The sequence below is a fragment of the Triticum dicoccoides genome, chromosome 3B, assembly GCF_002162155.2.
Source record: "Triticum dicoccoides isolate Atlit2015 ecotype Zavitan chromosome 3B, WEW_v2.0, whole genome shotgun sequence".
Lineage (NCBI taxonomy): Eukaryota > Viridiplantae > Streptophyta > Magnoliopsida > Poales > Poaceae > Triticum > Triticum dicoccoides.
In genome coordinates this window covers 1,814,751-1,832,915 of record NC_041385.1, presented here as the reverse complement: position 1 = coordinate 1,832,915, position 18,165 = coordinate 1,814,751, and the positions used below count along the sequence as shown (strand labels likewise).

General features: G+C 47.3%; 1 pseudogene; it reads left to right on the top strand.

The window, feature by feature from the left end:
• Window positions 1-7,421, top strand: part of LOC119282820 — a 17,836-nt pseudogene extending 10,415 nt beyond the window's left edge.
• The last annotated feature ends 10,744 nt before the right edge of the window (window positions 7,422-18,165 follow it).

The following is an 18,165-nucleotide window of genomic DNA, read 5'->3' as shown; positions in this document are numbered from 1 at the left end:
GGAACTCAAGAGCGTGCATGACCTGCATGTGCGAGGGGTGGAATGACATGGAATCAGATTTGTATCGCCTTGGATGCAAATTTCTATTGCATTGTGAACACAATTTCAGTCCCGGAAAACGAGTGGACAAGATAGGAAGACTGGTGAATAAATGAATCTTAGATTACGTCTTTTAAATATTCTGGGGAGCAGCAGTTATTGGAAACAAACTATAGTTGATGGGAACCTTGGATGAAAAAACAAAACAGGAAAAGGTATATACATCCCCACTACCAATTTGAGCAAAAAACACAGTCTATCCAATGTTATATACTTGTATGATGGGTAAGTAGGGATTGGTCTGATCCATGGCCATGATAGTTTTCTGTTCTCTCAAACGGTCATTTTAACTTATGTACTGTTTGTCTGGAATAGGAGGTGGATTCGATTGATCTTGTGCCTCACTCAGTTCTACCTTTGCACATTCACTACTAGGGAAAAGCTAATAGGTAGATGCTTAGCAGCAGCGAGGGGTTTATACCCCTGCGCTACTACTAATTAGTAGTAGCGTTGGGTATAAACCCGCGCTACTATTAAGTTGATAGTAGTAGCGCGACTTATAAAACCCACGCTGCTACTAAGTGGTAGTCACCATGCCCCCGGGTCAGACCATAGTAGTAGTGTTGGGTATAAACCCCACGCTACTACTAAGCTGATAGTAGTAGCGCGGTGTATAAACCCTACGCTACTACTAAGTGGTCCCAGCTATGCGGCAGGGACATTGCCATAGTAGTAGCGTGGGGTATAAACCCCGCAGTACTACTATTGACCCACAAAGACATGAGTACACATAGCGCGTGGAGGCCCAAACCCAAACTCATACTCTCCCAATTCCCTTCTCCCTCCCACACACGATTCCCTTCCTCACCCACCGCCACCGCTAGCCTCACACCTCGGCACATCCCCAAAATTTGGCGGCCTCGCACCGCAGCCCCTCCCCTCCCCCTCCTTCTTCCTCCTTATCCAGAGCGTCGTCCTCTGCTAGAAGGAGAGGGAGACCAGCAAAGCATCGTCCATGGTGGTGGCCAGATCTTACATGGACGCATCCACTAGCACCTCCTCGCCGGGACAAGGACTTGTGCGTAAATGCAAACCAATACATGGACGCATCCACTAGCACCTCCATATAGTGTAAAAATTTAATATGTCGTTTTATTGAATTTGATGGTCAAGTGAGAAACCAATACTAAAGATGCATTGTACAGTTTGGTAATATCAGAACTAGTGTTCTTATGTGATCGTGTAATGCTTAGAGCTTGAGTCGTTTGAAATATCGATTAGCTTTTATTTAAGTTTCCACTAAGATGGTTGAGTGTTGAAGTATGTTATGTTATTATGGTGTGGGCATGTGAAGAATTGATGAGATGTCAGGGTTTTCTCTTACTTCGTAGACCATTGTTTTCTGCCTCTATCAAGGTCAAGGATCAATGTCAGTTTCTGTCACTACCAAGAGCAATGATCAATGTGACCTTGCTTCTTTCTTTCCTTTTTCTCTTCATTCTAGAGCTTAAACAACTCAGATTTCTGCATTGATTTGACAATTTGGCTGGGCATCTTATTGACTTTCTTTCATGACTCAACAGATTAGAAGTTGTTAGGAGACCAGTGGTTGATATATGCAACATTTGCATGCTCTTGCCCACCTGATAACAAAGAATTCGTCCCCAAAGTAGCGAGAGACATCTTCCATACAATTTTCCCATCGCTTCGCCATAGTTCAGAAGGATATGCAGTAAGATGATTATTTTTCCAAGCGTTCATACTCCACCTTGCATATTAATCTTATCTAGTTTTGCACTATAATGACTTTTGTGGGACAATCATGAGCTAACAGACTATGGATTAAAGTATTAATGCCATTTTGCTGTATATTGAATCTCAGTCAAGCATTTTCAACATAGTACATGATTAGTTGATTATGGCATCAGTACGTGAATTAACTTATCCTTTTGGTTTATTTTTGTTTCTGCAGCTTGCTGCTACGGCTGCACTTGGGCACTCACATCTAGAAGTATGTGAAATCATGTTTGGTGAACTTGCATTTTTTCTTGAGGATGTTTCATCAGAAACTGAAGGAAAATCAAAATGGAAGGTACATCGGCTTTACCTTCTTCCAATATCAGTATAGTGGTTAAATTGTTGGATTCATTGAAGTCACTGCCTCTTTATTCCTTAAACATCTTCACTGAAGAGGTTAAATATTTGGTAGACCTTCCTGTTTCAGTGAAACTTGACATTTGCTTCTCTCATGACATATCTTATTTGATTCAGTTGACTTTACATAGCTATGTAGCTTAATAAGCTCTTTCATTTCTCTTTGGCCATATTCCATGCCCAATATTCTAACTTATTAGTTAAAATATAGTAAAATGCGCATATCATTTGTATTTCTATTTTTTTTTGCATTAGTCTGTATGCAAGAACAAGCACATCAACATTTAAAATAGGCATAATAATGTATGCTCTCTCACTGTAGTTATTTTCTTATGTGTTTGCGTCTGCAGAATCCTAGGTCCCGCCGTGAGGATCTGCGCACTCATGTTGCAAACATACATCGAATGATAGCTGAAAAGATTTGGCCTGGGATGCTTATTCGGAAGCCTGTTCTCCGTTTGCATTTTCTAAAGTTTATTGATGAAACACACCGCCAAATCAACATGTCATCATCTCCGATATGCATTAGCATCTGTCATAAGATATCTAGCTCCTGAGTTTGTTGATGCAAGGTCCGAGAGGTTTGACAACAGAATACGTAAGAAACTTTTCGATCTTCTCCTTAACTGGAGTGATGAATCTGGCAGCTCATGGGGGCAGGAAGGCGGCACTGATTATCGCCGTGAACTTGAGCGATATAAAGCCACTCGAACAAAATAGGTCAAGGGAATCACTCGACAAGCTTGCATTTGACAGGGAAATGGCTGAGCAGGGCTACGAGCTCCTCCCCCCGCGTCGCCTCCCCGAGCGGGGCGACCGGGGGCTCTTCCCCCTCCTTGTTGGAATAAGCCACGGCGTGTGTTGTCGGGCTCGTCGGGCGCGTCGGGTGCGCGCGGGACGGGCGGGACGCACTGGTAGCGTCGGGCTCGTCGGGTTCGTCGGGCGTGTCGGTGACGCGCGGGACGGGCGGGACGTGTGGGACGCAGCAGCGTGGCGTGCGTGTGTAGTGTGTCTACCTGTAGCGGTTGCATGTGTATGTGGCGTAGTGGTCAGCCGCATGAGCTAGCTAGGTAGGTGGTTAGCGAACTGTTGCGAGCAGCCGCGGTGAGCGCGTCGTGGGCTGCATGCGGAGTCCAGCCGCCCCAGTCGCGTAGGAGTGCGTTGTGCCGTTGCATGCAGATCGTGGACGCGGCTGTGTAGGAGGGTGGGCAAGGCCCCGTGCGTGAGTGCATCTGGGTTATAAACTCCCTGTACTGCTGCTAGTTTGGGCGTGGCGAGCCGGTGTTGTGCGAAGAAAAGAAAAGCGCCGGGGCGTTGGTCTCTAGAAAAGTTGCTTCGTCTACCTCCAGTCGAGCGTGAGAGAGAGCCGGCAACAACACTCCTCCCCCTCCCAGCCCCCCTCCTCCTCCTCCCCTTCCGCCGCCGTCGGCTGGGCCACCGGGCCTTGCCCGCGTGGTGCCAGCGGCGGCGGCCCCAGCCTTTCCCCCCCGCTCGGCGCCTCGGCTCGGGCGGACGTCGGCGGCGCAGCTCCCTCAGCGGCGCAATGCTGGGTGGCGTGCGGGCAGTGGCGCGGCCGCTTGGCGGCGGGGCGACGCGGTGGCTAGCAGCGGCCTTCCCGGCCCAGATCTAGGTCCTTTTGGGCTCGATCTGGGTCTGGGCGGGCCTGGCCTGGTCTGCTTGCGGCGTCTCCGGCGGGTCGGGGGCGTGACTCGTGCGGGGGGTGGTGGCGACGGTGGCTCGCGTTCTGCAGCGCGGCGACGGGGGCTTCGTGAGCCCGTTTAGGGCTCGACTGGGCCAGGGGTGGCCCGGTTTGCCCCTGTGCTGCGTCCGGCCGGATCCCGCCGGGGGCGGTGGAGGATGTCCCCTCCCGCGAGGCTGCTGATGTTGCCGCTCCTGGTTCCCGGTTGCGTCGTCTTGTTTCCGTCGGTCCCGTTTTGTTTGCCATGGTGAGACGGCGATGGAGACTGCTCGAGCATGGTGGCGCAAGTTGGTGGGCGGTGTGTTTGGTGGCGTGGGATGGATTGTGTGGGGTCGTGGTTGGTTGGTGGTCGGGAGAAATCCTTGTCGGTCGGGCTGGCACCGACGCGGTGACGCTCGTGGGCGCCGCCGTGCCTTCCTGAAGGGCGTCGGGCATACCCCTTCCACCTCACCCCTCGCGTACCGGGGGAAACCCTAGGACATGTCCGGGCAACAGCGTCGTCATCGTCGCGATCCTTCTTGAGGGTGTTGTTTGGTATGCGGCGGTCCGGAATGCTAGGAGCGTGGTGGTATTTTCCGGTGGGCGCGGCGGTTGCGGGTCCTCATCGTTTTCGTTGATCCGCCGTTGTTGGCATTATTTTCTCTTCAGTTCCTTTTTTTGTTTGTTTTGGGCTTGCGTGTGCTGTGGCCCCAGCATTTGTATCGTGTGGTCGTTGCTTTATAATATAAAGGGGGGGGCGGGCAACCCTTTTTCGGTAAAAATGGCTGAGCAGTTGGAAGCCATCAATTGGGCTTCCATGCATGCTATTGCTTCTTTGCTTTATGGTCCTTGTTTTGATGATAATGCTAGAAAGCTGCCAGGTCGTGTAATATTGTGGATCAATAGTTTTGTTCGGGGAACCAGCTCTGAGAGCACCTTTTGGGCATTCACCAGTAGACCCTCGAACACCATCATACTCAAAGCATACCAATGGAGGACGCGTTGGTGGAAAGGACAAACAAAAGGCTAGTCAGTTTCAAGTTCTCTTAGCAAAAACCGCGTTGAAGAATATTTTGCAGACAAATTTGGATTTGTTCCCTGCTTGCTTCTGTTTTTATGCCTTATACTTTCTGACTGTGTGGCAACAAGTAAACTAATTGCACTGGGTACACATTATGTGTTCTTTAAATTAGCCATTTAGTTGCATTTGTATATTCATGTTGAAGTTCTCTTCTCAAACTGGTCTATTAATTCTTTGGTGACCATTAATTATCTTGTTGATTAATCTGTTTAGCCTATAGTTTTTACAGCATTGCTTGCCATCACTGTTAAATTGATGGTTTCAATCATCTGGCGATCTCTTTGCAGTGCTATTCTCCAGACGCTGCAATAGCGGATGGGTATTTCAGTGTTGTGGCTGAAGTTTACATGGCGTCAAGAAATTCCAAAATGTGAGATCCAGAGACTTTTGAGCTTGATCCTCTACAAGGTGGTCGATCAAACAAAACTGATCCGTGACAGTGCCCTTCTCCGTGAATGGGCTGAAGATGATGCTGATGGCATTGGACATTATCGGGCATCTGTTGTCGGCAACCTTCCAGACTCCTACCAACAATTCCAGTACAAGCTGTCCTCAAAGCTCGCCAAGGACCATCCTGAACTCAGTGAGCATCTATGCGAGGAAATTATGCAGCGCCAGCTTGAAGCAGCACAGCATCAGGTCGTCACATGCATGGCTCCTTGGATAGAAAATCTCAACTTTGTGAGATTAAAGGAGCGAGAGACTGCTGAAAAGTCTTTATTACGTGACATGGAAGCATGGTGAGATTGAGAAACTATGGAGCACCCTTGCAAGCAATACTCGCAATATTATCCCTGTGCTTAACTTCTTGATTACCAGACGGATAGAGGACTGCGATCAGGTGCCAATCCATCAGCAGGGATCACTGGTGCATTTGCTACCTACTTGTCAGTTGCCAAGCGTGTCAGTCTATACCAAGCTTGTCCGTGGTTCTCTTGATGGCGCAATCAGGAATGTCAGCGGAAACTTGAGCTGGCGGACATCTATCGACAGTCACTGGACGAAGTGTGTCTGGCCCATTGAGTCCATTGGCCCCGGAGGTGACCAACATCCCAAACCCCACTACAGGCCGGTCAGGCCAGCTCCTTCCAGTGTTAATGAACATGTCAGGGCCGTTGATGGGTGTCCGAAGCTCGGCTGGTCATCTGATCTGAGGAGCCGTCATGTTTCCAGGGATAGTGGTGACTACTATTTTGACACCCCAAATTCAAACGATGAATTTCTGCATCAAGGGGGCAGTGGAATTCATGGGATTAATGCTAATGAGCTCCAATCATGCATTACAGGGGCACCAGCACTTGCTTTTTCACGTGCCGACATAGCTTTGATTCTCCTTGCTGAAATTTCTTATGAAAATGACGAGGACTTGCGTGAAAATTTGCCTCTGTTATTCCATGTCACGTGTGTTTCAATGGATAGCTCGGAAGACATTGTGCTTGAGCATTGCCAGGATTAATTTGCTCGTGAATCTCCTCTACTCGCTTGCTGGCCGGCATCTTGAACTGTAATGAGGTTGAGAGCAGTGAAAGGGAGAATAAGCAGCCTCATGTGGTGAGCTTGATAAAATACATCCAGTCTAAAAGAGGCAGCCTGATCGATGTGGGAGGAGGAGGATCCTACCCTTGTAAGGACTGAGCTTCCTAGCACTTCACTCTTGTCAGCACTCGTACAAAGCATGGTCAGTGCAATTTTCTTCCAGGGGGATCTTGGTGAGACTTGGGGTGCTGAAGCACTTAAGTGGGCCATGGAGTGCACATCCCGTCACTTGGCTTGTCGATCACACCAGATAGCTGCGTATTGCTTCTGAGGTGCGTCCACAGATGCTTGGGTAACCCTGTCCCTTGTGTTCTGGGGTTTGCAATGGAGAATTTGTTGCCCCCCTTTTCTAAAAAAAAATGGAGAATTTGTTAACACTTCAAGTCATGGTTGAGAACACAGCTGTTCTGGGGCTGCGTTGCACTGATGCATACTCACTTTGTACACATCTATTGCCAAGTGCTTGAACTCCTGTGTAGGGTGATTGATCGTTTGACCTTCCGTGACCGGACAACTGAAAATGTGTTACTCTCCAGCAATGCCCCGTGATGAATTCGATGTCAATGGGTATATATATAAGCGACCTCCACAGGCGTGATGAGTCGAGGACTAGCTCAGAGAGGCTGCTGTCTGTCACCGAGACTGGAAAGGTCCCTGATTTTGAAGGCGTGCAGCCGCTGGTACTGAAAGGGGCTCATGTCTAGCGCCAGCCATTGGTCTGCAATCGAGGTGCTATCCAGGATCACGATACCCACATGCGATCCTATATTTTGGAATCCCGAGACAAGGCTGCTGATGCACATCACAGGTCTGCTCCCATGGCTCGGGTTGCAGCTCACCCGGCTGCTGCTCGGGCGCGTCCTCGACACCTGCGCCCTCGGCCGCAAGCGGGACCACAAGCGCCTGGTGCCGTTGGTGGCCAACATCGGGTAGCAGGGGCGCAGGATCATGCTGTTGTTGTTTGTCAACTCAATGTGGCTTGTACATCTATTATCTATAGGAGCTAAAAGATGGCCGGTTCACCTAAGAGAGGGCTTGATGAGGCGCATCCCAGGCGACAGTTGGATGAGCTTTGAACTGGGCAAACTAAAATTTTGAATTTTGAAACCTGTATCTATATGTCCCGCGGCCGGACGCGTAAGGCCTAGCTGCGGAGTTGATGATATATGGATGGATGTACAAAGCTTTTTTGTTCTTCCTTGTTTTGGCTGGAGCTGGAGCAGTATGCATGCATGCATGCATGTGTAAATCTTTTGTGTTATCTTTGCTTTGTGAACCCAAATGCATTGGAACTGCATGTGATCTATCTTCTCCTGCCTTGTTATTTTTTCACGTGATTATCTCTGAGGAGTGACAAGCGCACGATATTCAGAGCTTCAGCAGTGGCCTTCACGTGGCCTCTCAACAAATTTTTTACTCTGTATGCCGACGTAGTCTTCCCTCGCCCATTTGAGGGTGGACTCGTCGTCGGGGGCCATCATGCCGGCGTGCTCCGGCTGTTGGGAATCGTTGCAGAAATTAAAATATTTCTCCGCATCACCAAGATCAATCTATGGAGAGACTAGCAACGAGAGAGAGGGGAGTGCATCTTCATACCCTTGAAGATCGCGATGGGGAGGCGTTACAAGAACGCGGATGAAGGAGTCGTACTCGTAACGATTCAGATCGCGGTTGATTCCGAACTAAGCGCCGAACAACGGCGCCTCCGCGTTCAACATACGTACAGCCCGGGGACGTCTCCTCCTTCTTGATCCAGCAAGCGGAGAGGAGAAGTTGAGGGAGAGATCTGGCAGCACGACGACGTGGTGGTGGAGCTTGCAGTTCTCCGGCAGGGCTTCACCAAGCACTACTACGGAGGAGGAGGTGTTGGGGAGGGAGAGGGCTGCGCCAGGGGAAGGGGTGCGGCTCCCATGCGCCTCCCCACTATATATAGGGGTGGAGGGGGCTGGTTTCTTGCCCTCCAAGTCCATTGGGGCGTTGGCAAAGGTGGGGGAAAGAAATCCCATCATTTCCCTTCCCCACCGATTGTTATCCCCCTTTTTTAGGGATCTTGATCTTATCCCTTCGGGATATGATCTTATTCCTTCTAAGGGGGGATCTTGGTGCGCCTTGGCCAGGGGTGTGGGGCCTTGCCCCCACTACCCACATTCATGTCGGTCCCCCCATGCAGGTGGGCCCCACTTCGGAACCTTCTAGAACCTTCCCGGTATAATACCAAAAAATCCCGAACATTTTCCGGTGGCCAAAATAGGACTTCCCATATATAATTTTTTACCTCCGGACCATTCCGGAACTCCTCATGACGTCTGGAATATCATCCGGGACTCCGAACAACATTCGGTAACTGAACACTAATTCCCATAACAACTCTAGCGTCACCGAACCTTAAGTGTGTAGACCCTACGGGTTTGGGAATCATGCAGACATGACTGAGACAACTCTCTGGCCAGTAACCAACAGCGGGATCTGGATACCCATGTTGGCTCCCACATGTTCCACGATGATCTCATCGGATGAACCACGATGTCGGGGATTCCATCAATCATGTATAGAATTCCCTTTGTCAATCGGTACGTTACTTGCCTGAGATTCGATCGTCGGTATCCCAATACCTTGTTCAATCTCATTACCGGCAAGTCACTTTTACTCGTTCCGTAACACATCATCTCGCGATCAACTCTTTGGTCACATTGAGCTCATTATGGCCACCCAGTTACGTTGTGACGTTTTGCACACCCAAAGCATTCCTACGGTATCCGGGAGTTGCACAATCTCATGGTCTAAGGAAATGATACTTAACATTAGAAAAGCTTTAGCAGACGAACTACACGATCTTGTGCTATGCTTAGGATTGGGTCTTGTCCATCACATCATTCTCCTAATGATGTGATCCCGTTATCAACGACATCCAATGTCCATGGTAAGGAAACCATAACCATCTATTGATCAACGAGCTAGTCAACTAGAGGCTCACTAGGGACATGTTGTGGTCTACGTATTCACACATGTATTACAATCTCCGGTTAATACAATTATAGCATGAACAATAGACAATTATCATGAACAAGGAAATATAATAATAACCATTTTATTATTGCCTCTAGGGCATATTTCCAACAGTCTCCCACTTGCACTTGAGTCAATAATCTAGTTCACATCACTATGTGATTGTAATGAATCCAACACCCATGGGGTTTGATCATATCTCGCTTGTGAGAGAGGTTATTAGTCAACGGGTTTGAACCTTTCAGATCCGTGTGTGCTTTACAAATTTCTATGTCATCTTGTAGCTGCTGCTACCATGCGCTACTTGGAGCTATTCCAAATAACTGCTCTACTATATGAATCCGGTTTACTACTCAGAGTCATCCGGATTAGTGTCAAAGTTTGCATCGACGTAACCCTTTACGACGAACTCTTTTACCACTTCCATAATCGAGAAAATTCCTTAGTCCACTAGCTACTAAGGATAAGTTTAACCGCTGTCATGTGAGCCATTCCTGGATCACTCTTGTACCCCTTGATTGACTCATGGCAAGGCACACTTCAGGTGTGGTACACATCATAGCATACTGTAGAGCCTACATCTAAAGCATAGGGGACGACCTTCGTCCTTTCTCTCTCTTCTGCCGTGGTCAGATCTTGAGTCTCACTCAATCTCACACCTTATAACATAGCCAAGAACTCCTTCTTTGCTGATCTTATTTGAACCCCTTCAAAATCTTGTCACGGTATGTATTCATTTGAAAGTATTGTTAAGCGTTTTTTGATCTATCCTTATAGATCTTGATGCTCAATATTCAAGTAGCTTAATCTAGGTTTTCCATTGAAAAACACTTTTCAAATAAGCCTATAGGCTTTCCAGAAATTCTACATTATTTCTAATCAACAATATGTCAACAACATATACTCATCAGAAATTCTATAGTGCTCCCACTCACTTCTTTGGAAATACAAGTTTCTCATAAACTTTGTATAAACCCAAAATCTTTGATCATCTCATCAAAGCGTATATTCCAACTCCGAGATGCTTACTCCAGTCCTTAGGAGGATTGCTGGAGCTTTGCATACTTGTTAGCATCTTTTAGGATTGACAAAAACCTTCTGATTGTATCACATACAACCTTTCCTCAAGAAAATTGTCGAGGAAACAATGTTTTGACATCCTATCTGCAAGATTTCATAAATAATGCAGTAACTGCTAATACAGTTCCAACAGACTCTTAGCATCGCTACGAGTGAGGAAGTCTCACCGCAGTCAACTCCTTAAACTTGTCGGAAAACATCTTAACGACAAGTCGAGGTTTCTTAATGGTGATACTTACCATCATTGTCCGTCTTCCTTTTAAAATCCATCTATACCCAATAGCCTTACGACTATCAAGTAGTTCTTCCAAAGTCTATACTTTGTTTTCACACATGGATCCTCTCGGATTTTATGGCCTTAAGCCATTTGTCGGAATCCGGGCCCACCATCGTTTCTCCATAGCTCGTAGGTTCGTTGTTGTCTAGAAACATGACCTCCAAGACAGGATTACGTACCACTCTGAAAAGTACGCATCCTTGTCGACCTATGAGGTTTGGTAGTGACTTGATCCGAAGTTTCATGATCACTATCATCAGCTTCCACTTCAATTTGTGTAGGCGCTACAGGAACAACTTCCTGTGCCCTGCTACACACTTGTTGAAGTGACGGTTCAATAACCTCATCAAGTCTCCACCATCCTCCCATCCAACTCTTTCGAGAGAAACTTTTCCTCGAGAAAGGACCCGTTTCTAGAAACAATCACTTTTGCCTGTCGAGGCCCGACCGGCGCCCTGGCCGCTTGAATCGAGATTGATGCACCCATTCGTCCTGGTTTGTATCTCGACTGGGTCTAAAGCTCTGATCTGGCCAGGACCGAAGCCCTGTTTTCTACTAGTGCATGTGTTTGCTGGTCAGTTGAATACTTGCATTGCTTGCCACGAGAAAACCATACCATCCACGAGAAAACCATACCATCTACTCAATGATCGTGCATACAGGTAGTGGTCTGGTCGGGTGGGTACGTAGCTACTCTAGCTAGCTGCCACTCTGATTAATATGAAAGTCGAACAACCATATAAATAGATGGAGCAGGATGGAAGTTGTTCGTGTTGGGCAGCTCTCTCTCTGGACAAAGGTAGAAGAAACACTTTTCTGGCGACCAACGCCCCAGCGCCCGAAAAGCCTCCACTTTCCTGTTATATATGGACGCGTACCACACGTAACAAACGGATTACAAAGCCGGCTTTGTAGCGCCTAGGCAGTGCAGTACCCACGCAACACGCGCTGACCCCAACGCACGAATGCCTGATGACTCGGTTTCCCTCGACGTGAGCCGCTGCTCATCCGCGGGACCTGGGCACCATCGCGCATAGTCAGCGCCCGCTGCAACTGCCCATTGCTACACGACCTAGCACAACTATGATGGACTCGGACACGAGCCAAACTCAGGCACACCACACACGCGCACACCCCCCCACCCCACACACACACACCATGACCCAGCCTCGCGGACACGACCTGAACGCACCGACGCCGGTCGGACCGCCGGACCCGACCTGGCACACTGACGCCGGTGGCACCGTGCTCTGTCATGGCTTACTAACAACAAAGATGAGAGGCGGTGGAAGTAAACCGCTCCTGGAGGTACGAGTAGAAGAGCTTGAGAATGAAGTGGTGCATAGAGTAACCACGACGTGATACTCGTATAGTGAGTCTGCTAGACGCTCCCTGTATACCCGATACATTGGGTCGTCACCGAGAGGGTAGAGGCGGCGCCATACATTACGAACAAGGTGCGGCAACGTGTAGGGCAGCACCTCCAACTGGCACGGATACGACACTGGAGCCATCTACACTCACAACCATTAGTTGGTTAGAAATAAAAATAAAACGAGTGCATGCAATGCAACAATCATCTACAAATACTACCGGCACTCAAATTCTAATCTAGCTAACGTCCAGTTAACACGTCAGTGGTCTAGCGCGTCTACAGTCAGCGTGGTTCTGATACCAAGCGTTGTGGCACCCCTGCTTAGAGCAAACGGTTTACCTTGCATTGCCAGCACAGAGATCATGTCTTCTGGCAACACACAACATCTTGGTACAGAAAACAACCGCTTTATTGATACTAGCAGAACATAGTTCGGTATTACATCAAGTAGCGTGGCCAAGCGGCACACACGGTGCGGCTGAACATTATGTACATTATTTAGTGAACATAAAGGGGCCTCGATCACGACAACTACGCGCAGCGGAACGACGACGAAGCGGGACTCCATAGCACAGGGACACGGATGTGGACACGATATAGACTTGGGCAGCACTCCGATCCAACGAAACTTTCCTGATATCTGGCATGATACGCCAGGTCAGTACATTGAATGTACTTGCAAGCTCACAACAAGTATAAACATGATGACAGACAATATAATGATACTTATTCAAATTATCATCAATGAAAAATCATACTAGGAATGCAGTGAACATAAGCTCGCGCATCAAGTCCCTCGGACCTTCTTACCGAACAAACAGTGATCTTTCTTGGATCACAAAAGAAACCAACACTTTGGTTCCCACCATCAACATAATTTCTCAACCATCATCTTTCAAACAGTGCCAGGTGATTATCATTAGTGTGCATGATTATTTATAAATGTTGATCCATGGTGTGACCTACTTCCGAGTTGTGTCCCTAACCGAGGACGTGACTATTGATAGATTAAATAGACTCTGCAGAGGTAGCGCACTTTACCAACACCACAAAATCCATGGCCTCGCACTCCCATTCGGGTGGACCAACGGCATTCCGACGAAACCCTCCCATTTCCATGACACTCTCCCGATCACTCCGACTTACTCCCCACTGGCCTAAGTCTTGGGTGGCCCCGTGCCTACCAAAGGAATCAACGACCACCGTCGTGGCAAAACATAAACGGTCCCAAACGGGGGCAAGGTACCATAACAACAAAACGGGCACACAAGGTTATGTCTGCCTACTGGGCCAGGGTAACGCACGCCCATAACCTTCCCTCGTTGGAGGTACCGACCAGAAGCATGACAATGGACCGAATAAAGGCCTTCCCATAAAGGCAAATGTGGTTGCACTGGGAAAAACTCGATTCAGTCGCACCATGACCCGATCAACGATATGTTCAAGCTGAGTTATTATCAAGTTTAACTCAAAGTAAAAATAATCGGTGTCATGATATGCCATAAAAATGCAACCATACATCATGCGTCACATATTATCGGAAATAAATGGATCAACCTCATCAAGTATTCCACTAACAATAATCATCACCAAACTCATACCACTTCTCTGGTTATTATAATCCATCAAACTTAACCATGATATTAACTTAAAATAATCCATTTTCTTACTTAAGAAAATAATAACCAAACTAGTCTTTTTCATAGTCATTTTATTATCACATAACCAAATATTACTTCTACCGACTTAAACTAACTTAGTTAGCCTCAAACTGCTGTAAACTAAGTATACCAAACAAAACAAGCATTGAACAGAAACAAATATTTATTTAAGTGATTTAAATGCATGAACTAAATCATTATTGAAGTTGGAAATATCACAAATGTTGAGATGGCACCATGAAAATGTTGATGTGGCTTGCCTTAGTGCAGATGAGGTTCACACTCCTCCTGGTGATCCTCAAGACAAGCTTCACCTTCCGAAATTAATTAAAAATAGAGAAAGAAAATATCAAGAATCACTCTGAAAATCACCAGAAAATCTAGACAGCAGAGAAAAATCTCATTTTTTGATGAGCTGCTAGATCTTTTCCATAAGAACACAATGCAAAAAGAATCACTTCATTTGGACTTAATGTTAACAAGTTGTGGCTATTTGAAGTTTTTGTAAAAATTTGAAATATAAATACAATGACCAGGGGGTGACGTCAGCACCACGCCAGCGCGTACCGCTTCGGCCGCGAGGTGGGCCACCATTGTTAGGTTTAGGGAGAGAGGGAGAGAAAACAGAGGCGGGGCGGCGATGCGCCGGCGTTTCTCCAGCGTGGAGAGGTCGGCGGCCCGATCCAAAGGGATCGAAAGCAAGAGGGGGTCGAGGTGCACCTGCTCGTACCCATAGAATGGCTAGGGGTGGTCGGACGGGGTCGGAACAGGCCTCTCCAGCGGCGGCAGGAAGTAGAGGTCGCCAAAGTTGGAGACGACGGCGGTGTGGGGCTGCACCAGGGGTCCAACAGGGTCGGGCGACACCAACGAAGCACAACAGAGACACTGGAGGAGTGGCTTGAGCTCGGGAGGGGCTGGAAGGGTGGAGGCGAACCGAGGGGATCACTGGCGAGCCCGAGCTCGGGGATGGCGGCCCGAGGCCTGCCCGGCCAAGCTGCGGCTTTCTACGGTGTTGTGGAGGTTGTAGGAGTGGTTGGTGATGCTCGAGGAGGCTGAGGGTGGCCGTATTTATAGGCGAGCGTGGAGAGGGGATCGGGCTCCGCCGGAGAGTTTCTGAACACGGCGCCCGACCACGAATGGCGTCAGCGAGAGGGGGAGAAGGCGACGCAGCTCACACAGGTACTATGGGAGGGCGGAGACGAGCACATGAGCGAGGATGGCAATGAGCACAATGGCACGACGCACTGTTGGGTTGGCCGGCTCGTGCCCGTGCTCGCTGCGGCGAGCTCCGGCGTCGGCGAGCGCCAGTGAGGAGTTAAGAGGGTCGAGACGATGATCGTGGCGAGGTTTGGCAAGGTGCGGTTGCCGGGGAAGCGAGCACGAGCTCAACAGAGGCTCGGGCGCGTCGCAGAGCGTGTCGGGTGCATGCCAGCACGCTTGGAACGACGTGGTCACCACGTGAACTATGACATCAAGCCACGCTAAGCTGAAACTTCATGTCTGGCTGGTAGTCCTTAGTGGTTTAGGTGGTTCCAACACTTTGAGTTGATCCCAGGAGTTGTGTGTGCGTGGTTTACTTCATGGTAAGTTTCTGGACAGTAACTTGTGGAGTTAACTGTGAGTGATCCAGTAAGAGTTGAGGGCTGGGCTTTGGGGTTTAACAATCTCTTCGGAAGGTAATGAAGCTCAAGAAAAATCAGCCTCATTGGATCAAGGAAAATTATACTTGCTGTAGAAACTGCCTTTTCTGACCAGAATAGAAATGATTTTCAGTAGCAAAAATATTCCAAAAAGTGATGCAATATTTTTTCTCAGGGAGGTGCCCTAGGGTTCAAAGAATATTTGTGAAGTTTCTCAGATTTTTGTGAGCAAAGAAAATGGGGGTTGCTTTGGAGCATATGTTCCTGATTAGGGTTTTCGAAGAGAAAATGAATATTTTTCATTTATGAAAAATATTTCTTGGATCATTTTGGGATTAATCAGAGAGGAAATGATGGTTTGAGAGAGAGAGGAGCCACTTGGGTGAAAATCAAGTGTATGCCCAAGGGTTTAAGTCCAACTGAAATGATTCAAAAATCCAAATTCAATTCAAATGGCAATCAAAATCAGAAAAAGAAAAGAGGGCAAAAACCTGGCTGTCACAGGATGCACATGGCAAAATCATGAGCGATGATTCCTAGTATCACACGCATGTCTTTTATCTCAATTGTGTGCCTCGTAGAGCATACAATTATCATCACAAAATCTTATGAATTGTGACGAGTTATCGCACATGAGTTATCGTCAGATATTACCCAACGAGTGTGATGATTGCAATCAATGAAAACGATTCTTATATTAAAATCATTTGCCAATGAACGTACACGATTAGGAATACTAAATTGTGTTCATTATGACAGCTGACCGCACATGCAATTTTATACTTTAGTGTATGCCCCTTATCACACATGATTTGCATTTCAAATGGCACACATTTCGTTTCCTGGCACACAAGTGTTATTTTGTACCATCTACATTACCCGCATCGCGCACAGTTTTGTACCTCTACAATACCTGCTTTGTGCACAGTTTTGCTCAAGGTTGTTTAGTACACGTGTCTTCTTAGCCCCATTCTGCACTAGTGCATGCTCAGGGACATGGAATACTACCTATGATTTAACAAGATAGGTCCAAATGATTAGAAAGATTAATCAACTTAGGGCACACTCTTGGCTCTTGCTGACAATCACCTGCTTTCTATTTAGCAATGAAAAAATCCCCGACAGTACCCATGTTCCCGAAGCCTCCGCTTCCCAAATACTTCTTCAACTCTTGAGTTCTTCTCTTGCGCATATCCTCCCCATTGTTTATGTGATTTGCCCTTCACGATATACTATGCTAAAAGGTACCAAAAAGTTTAAACAAACTGAAATGACGCGGCGTGATATCTATGCTGGTGAAGTTGGAAGGGCATATATAAGATGGAAGGTGTTATTAATATAAGTGAAAGTTGGTGCAATATCTGCTTCGTGTGGGTAATTCCCACTAGTTACACTAGTTATGTCTTTAATGAATACGAGCTGGATGCTCGAGATAATGCATAAAACTTGGCTAGGCTGGAAGTTTCCACTTCACTCCGCAGGAGGTACTAATGAAAAGTAGGACACAGCCAGGTGGAAAACGGATTCACAGTAACCTGGTGCCTATATTATAGTTTTGCGTTTCACATATGCAATACACTAAATAGTAAGCGACATCACATGGTTATGTTGTTTGAGCCATTCCGTCCATGCTTTGCCATGAACATGTTATGGCACTCAGCAAATTTTATTACTCAACAAACACAACAGCAAGCAAATGGGGCACCAAATGGGGCACTGACGAGTCACACCTCAAAATTCATCCGCTGCATCCAAATACCTCAAATTTTAGACCTCAAATTCATACAAGCCATGCAGAATATAAACATACGTACTATGTAGATATTCTATCTACTTAGGCTAGTCATTGTCAGATATGTCCATGATCTCTGGGCCGTGCTTTGGACTAATCGGCGCCTATGGCAACTACGGCTTGTCGTCAGACTCATTAGAGACGACGAGTTCGTCAATCTTCGCTCATTGCTGGCGGATGAGTCGCTGGTTAGCCTCAACACCGGCCTCATCATGGTTGGACTACAGGATGGTGGATTGCTCCGCCCCCTCTTTGGCTTGGGCGACCTTGAACTCTGCCATTGTGTCCCCCATGGCGAGCCCCAAAGATCAAGGCCACAAGTATCAAGGAGCATCTTCACCAAAATTGAAAATACATTGAGGAGACAAACAATAAGCAATTTTCTTAATTTGAATCCATGACACAATTATTTTCAATTTGGGGTACGCTATATTTGTTAGTTCCTAGGAAAAACGTGGAGCATGCCGCAAATGGACAGTTGCAAATCCAGTCCAACACTGGTGGATACCAAGGCCAAGGTCTCCTTCGACTATGGATGCTGGGCTTTCTAATCATCCATGGTGCAGCTCCGCAACATCATTATTGACTCTGGTGTAATCTGGCGTCGTCTGCCTTTGAGCTACACTTTGTTTTTTCACAGTTTTTTGTGCAATTTCTTATTTTTCTGTTGGAAGACCGGGGAGATTTATCTGACCAGTAGATGTGTGTAAATTATTTCCATCAAGGGTGCAGACATCGTCGTCCCGGCCTAATAGATGACCATTGTCATGGCTATCAAAGAATGTTGGACATGTCAGGGTCATACTATCAATTTTTGTTAGGGGTGGTCATACTATCAACTTGTGT